The sequence below is a fragment of the Pleurodeles waltl genome, chromosome 6 (assembly GCF_031143425.1).
Source record: "Pleurodeles waltl isolate 20211129_DDA chromosome 6, aPleWal1.hap1.20221129, whole genome shotgun sequence".
Lineage (NCBI taxonomy): Eukaryota > Metazoa > Chordata > Amphibia > Caudata > Salamandridae > Pleurodeles > Pleurodeles waltl.
Window position 1 is genome coordinate 387232250 of NC_090445.1, and position 6090 is coordinate 387238339.

Below are 6090 nucleotides of genomic sequence, written 5' to 3' on the forward strand. Positions count from 1 at the left end.
GTCGACTAGATAAGGGTGCAGAAACACCCCTTCTGAATGAAGCAAAGCCACTAGAGGAGCCAGCATATTCGTGAAAATTCGGGGAGAAGATTTCAGACCGAAAGGCAGAACGCAAAACTGGAAATGATCCTGCCCCACAGCAAACCTCAGGAACTTTTGAGAGGACCATGCCCCCGGTACGTGTGGGTAAGCATCCGGCAGATCCAGTGACACCAGAAAACCCCTTACCTGACCAATGGAAAAATAGTCCGAATGGACAGCATGCGGAAATGCACTGTCCTGATCCAGGTATTCACCTCCTTCAGATTGAGCACCGGTTGAAAATCCCCCTGAAACTTTCCGCACAAGAAACAAGACCGCATAAGTGCCCTGACCTCGGTCGTCTAGCGGAACATGGGAAATGGCCCCCATGACCAGTAAGTCCCGCACTCCGTCCAATAATGCTCCACTCCAAGACCCCTCTGAAGGCAGAAGTGTGGGATGCACCCCGGAATCTGGAGGAACCGCCACAAAATCTATGACATAACCATTGGTCACCATGTCTAGTACCCAATGATCGGTTACACTGTCCTCCCAAGCTGAAAGAAAGTGACACAGTCATCCCCCAACCGGCCCTCTGCCAGGCCCACAGCGAATGCCAGGACCCCTTCTTGAAACCACCCCGGGTCTCAGGAGTAGACTTCTTAGGTGAAAAACGCGGATGAAAACGCCGTCTCCTAAACGAAAAGGATTTAGCAATCCTAGTAGGAGAAGATCTGGAATGCTTCTTCCACCCTTTACCCGAAGAAGAAACCCCTTTATAAGGTAAGGCATGCTTCCGCTCCTTAAACGCCTTGGAAAGTATGGATGGTAATAGTTCTCCAAACAAGTTACAACCCTCAAACGGCAGTCTCAACAAGGCCGCCGTTTCCCCTGGATCAGCCTTCCATGAACGCAACCAGAGGGACCTACGAGCCCCAATCAAAGACCCAGATGCCAGAGCCGAAGTACGGACTATATCTGAAGACACATCCGCCAATAATCTGGCCAGCTGTTCCAAACCAGCCAGGAGCTCCGAACACTCCGCCCCTTCCTGTACAGCCACCGCCAGTTTATCAAAGCCTTGAACCAATGATTGTGACGCATAAGCAGAATAAATCCCTGCCTTCAGCGCCAGATTCTCCGCCGCAAAAGCCCTCCTAAGACCTGAATCCACTTTACGGTCTGTGGCATACGTAGGCACACAATCCTCCGGATTGACTGCCGTTTTGCCAATTAGAGTAGCCAGAATAGAGTCCAGGCGTATTGAAGGAGGAAAAACCCCCTCACCCTCAAGTAAGTAAAGTTTCTGAAGGAATCGTGGAACCTGAGCCTTCTCCACATCCTTCCACTCACGAAACACCATATCCTTCACAGGTCCCTGGAAAGGCATGGCAAGCATAAAAGGCGTCTGATATTTGAGGAAATAAATGAGACTCTGAGTTTGTAGGTTGAAACACAGGGAAACCTAAACTGTCCCGAACATGTGTCATCACTTCCCACATTACCTCTTCTGGAAACCTATTTCCCCCCAGATGACGTTGATGGGGCCTCATCCTCACTCTCCGATGAGGATTTCCTTGCCGCTACCGATGAGTGCGCACGCTTAGACTGATCAGTCCTGGCCACGCCAGCTTGCAGTGCCCTGGTGACAGCCATTTCACCCATATCCTGCACTTCCTCACTAGACATGAGGGGAGTACCCCTGCCAGGTACCTGCGGGTTCTCAGGAAGAGCAATGCTACCCTCCCCTCCCACCTCCGAGGAGGAAGAAGAGACAACCACGTCTCTTTGCTGGAGCTTTAGGCATGGTAACCAAAATAACACTGCCTTTCATTCCAAAACACTACCCTACATATAGGACCCTGGTCCTCCCTAACAGGGCTCCACCAAACCCTAAAAAGGTCACAATCCCTGTAAAAATCCAAAAAACCACGGGCAGAACGCCCGTCCTACCTGACCAGCATCCAAAAATTGAAGTTCCTCGGTCCTCGCGGCTCCGCGGCGCGGAAACCCGGAAACTAACGCCCCAGCCACAGAGGGCCGGCTGACCCCGTCAGCCGGCCCCCAGTACACGCCTCTCGATCAGCCATGCCGTTCGCTCAAGACGTGACCCAGCCGTAGCACTCCTCGCGGAGCACCGCGTCCCGAGGAGTGCCTCCATCGACGACCTCCAGGCCCCGCCGTGCAGGTAAGAAAGGGAAAGAAAACCGTCTAGCGTGGGCTAGACAAAAGAACAGGAGGGGATAAGGGTGGGGGGTGTTTTGAAAGGGGAAGGGAGGGTCTAGGGGGGAGGCAGGAGGCCTCATTGGTTAAAAGGAAGGCGAGGGAGGGACGGGAGGTAATGACTATTGTCCAGTGGACATGAAGGGCCCGATTTAGATGTCGGCGGAGAGAATACTGTGTCACAAACATGATGAATATCCAGTCTGCCATATTACGATCCCCATAGGAAATAACAGAAACGTAGTATTGCGGATACGATATCCATCACGTTTGTGATGGAGTATTCCCTTCCACTGAGATATAAATCAGACGCTAAGGGACTGATTCTGTCTCACCGCCAGCCTCCCATGGCAGCGGGTCTAAGTACTCCATGGAATTCATGGTCCTTCGCCTATCGTTTTTATATGTCACCGCTGGCCTAGAGGCCATGTTGCTGACGGCGGGGGACTGGCACAGGACATGATTAGCAATTCAAAAATGTTTCTCATGTGTATCAATGCAGATGTGCACATTTGACTAAATAGGTGTAAAATGTACACATATGCATGACGTGTGAAAAAATACCTTACACAAGTCCTTTTCCTTTGCAGGAGTCCGGACCATATGTGCCCAGTACAGTCAATAGGAAAAAAGCGCAAAATGAATTTACTTGGATTTCGCCACTGATTGGGTCGTTTTCTTCAGGGTCAAGTTGCTGCTGGGAACTACGGCCCTGGACGAAGAGGTCCTCCTCGGAGATAGAAAGGAAAAGAAGGAAATGGTTAGTTTGCACACCATTTCTTTTGATTCTGACATCTTGAAGCAGACAGTCTTCCTGCTACAGTTGGCTCGATGGAAAGGCACTTCATAATCCAGAAGGCGGGAACCTTGTCTGTACCTGTTCACCTTGCTGCAGTCAAAGTGGTCAGTGAACGGCTGACAGAGTCAGCGGAACTCCAGTGGTCTCTCGTTCAGAAACACAACAACTCACTAATTCAGTGGGCGGACCTCCAAGTTGGTGGCTGGGGAATTTGAATCTGTTTCAAGGGTGGTACCCTTTACGTGACACTCGTAATCAGGCTCTACGTCAGCAATGAACATCCAAGCGTTAGGACCCATACTCTTGTGCCATCTTAAACTACAATTATGTGCTTGGGACTAGTGTTGCACTTCTGAAGCAGAATCTATATAGTAATTTAATAGTAATAAATCATCAATATGCAACTATAGCTTTCCTGTCAGTTCCTTGATTTTCTGTGTGTCATTTTTCCAAGTACACAGTGAATTGCACGTCCAGCAAATGGATAAGAACAATCAAAGTGCTGTAAACCATTTTGTCATCTTAGGGTTCCATGCCCCTCCAGGCATCCATATTATTATCTTCATGGCTTTCCTAATTGTCTACATCTTTGCTTTGACTGGTAACCTGGCAATCCTCCTGGCTATTTGCAAGGACCACCATCTACACACTCCCATGTACCTCTTTCTCTCGAACCTTTCATGTGTAGATATCTGTTGCAGTTCCTCTACGGTGCCCAAGATTCTGGAAGCCATTGTCCTTAGGGAAGCTAACATTTCCTTCTCTGGTTGTATGGTGCAGCTCTACATTTTTCTTGCAGTAGGAGTAACCGAATCCTTTCTCTTGGCAGCAATGGCTTGTGATCGTTACGTGGCTATATGCAATCCGTTACAATACTCCTTTCTTATGAGCAAAGAAATGTGCGTCAAGTTAGTGTTGGGGTGCTGGCTCACTGGCCTTTTGAGTGTTGTGATGCCAATTGTTTTTATATCCAGGTTACCCTTCTGTGGCTCCAGAACAATTAATTATTTCTTCTGTGATTTATCACCAGTCATGCAACTGTCTTGCTTAAAACCCTATCTGCTTGAAATGTTGAATTTTATTACTGCAGTTATAGTGACTTTTAGCACTTTTTTTAATTATTGTGGTTTCCTATGCTCACATTGTAGTAACCATAGTCAGAATCCCATCAGATATAGGTAGACGGAAAACCTTTTCTACATGTGTCTCACACTTCACAGTTGTTCTCATCTACTACGGGACTATAGTTTTTATGTATGCGAGACCAAAGGCAAACAGTTCATTCGATTTGGATAAAGTTATTTCTGTTTTTTATTGTGCTGTGACTCCAACTCTCAACCCCATGATATATAGTCTCAGGAACCAAGATGTTAAAAATGCTTTGAAGAAAATTATTGGTAGAAGAATTCACTTTCTATAGAAGTCTCATCATCAGGACAAACAGTCAAGAGAGTGAACAATCTTCCTGTGTAGATCTCGTCTTTGGAAAATTAGAACAGGTCATAACAATAAAATGTTTAAACTGACATTGTGGAGTTGAAAAGTATGTGTGCTGAAGCAACATACGATATTACAAAATATATTTCCGGCACTGGCCCTAACTTGCAATAACAGCTTCAAATTAATGCATACAGGCCACAAGCTCAAGTGTGAAACTAGGATGCCTTAGAGATCATGGGCCTTATAAGTTCTAATCACATTTTTTAATGACTTTTGTTTTGCTTTTTGATAAGAAGAACATTTGGTTTCAACATGCTTTTGTATTTTCTACAGCCTTGAGAAAGCCCCAGGTACAATTACTACTAAGGGGCGAAACACGTGTCAGCGATTGCTCTTCTTTGGCGTTTGTTCACCTCCCTTGTACTTCACATGAATTCTTATTCTTCCTATATTCAAAATAAACCTCCACTGGATGTAACAAACTGATTGGATGTGTTACTCTAGATTTGAACTGTGAAAAGCAAGATATGATCTAAGTATCTTTTATGTGGGTTTACCTACATCCTGATTTGACTAATCACATTTCTGCTGCCTTGATTTCACTCTATACATTTCTACTTACGCAGATGGTTGGGTTCAGAAGTCTTTGCTTGAATGGGTCAGCAGCAAATTGCTAATAAGACTACGTTTAAAACAATAGTAAAATGGAGAGTGCTACATCAGATTATGAGTATATGGGTGTACTAACAATTCACCTCATAGTTGTAAAGAGGTACGCTGAGTTTGGGTCTCAGAGATATCCTTTTGTATCTTTAAACCAGAGTGTTAGAACCAGTTTAATGAAATGGTTAAATCTGGACTCTGCAAATCAATACAACCATGATCATCTTTCTCTCCAATCTCTGAGCAGGACCTACTACGAACGATCTCAAAAGTAAATCCCTCTCACTACCATCAGGATACTATTCCAGGATCTATCAGCAAATCTCTTGCCACACACCTACTACCCACCTTGGCCAATTCTTCTCTTAATCATGGGTCAAATCACTCTGCTCTTAAAAAAGCAAACTTTTGATCCAGAGAACTTCAACAACTACTGTTCAGTCTCTACACTCCCATTAACAGACAAAGTCATTGAAAGCTGCATAGCATCCCAACTAGCCTCACACATCTAACAAACATCCTCCTAGACACACTCTAATCAGGATTCCACCAAGGTCACAGGACAAAAACTACGCTCCTCCAAATAGTTGATGATTGCCTTAGAATCCTCGACTCCCGCAGGTCCTACCTCCTGGATTTATCTGCTGCATTCAGCACTGTCAACCATCATGACATCCTTTGTTTTCTTGACCTATGCATGGGATGTGGAGGAACGGTTCTCATCTGGGTTTCCTCTTATCTATCCAACCATTCCGAAATTGTGAAAATGGGATACTCATTCTGAAGACCAGTCAGCATTCACCAAAGTGTCACTCAAGGTTTGATTCTCCCCCAACCCTCTTCAATCTCTACCTAGAACCACTATTTGTGATGCTCAGAAACTCAGGGATTCACTTCCACTTCTACACCAGTGGTACCTATATATACTGGAATATCTGATTCCC

At 45.7% G+C, this 6090-nt stretch overlaps 1 pseudogene; it reads left to right on the forward strand.

Annotated features, from left to right (window-relative positions):
* Nucleotides 1–3523: 3523 nt before the first annotated feature.
* On the forward strand, nt 3524–4463 carry LOC138301576 (olfactory receptor 6N1-like; annotated as a pseudogene).
* Nucleotides 4464–6090: the final 1627 nt, after the last annotated feature.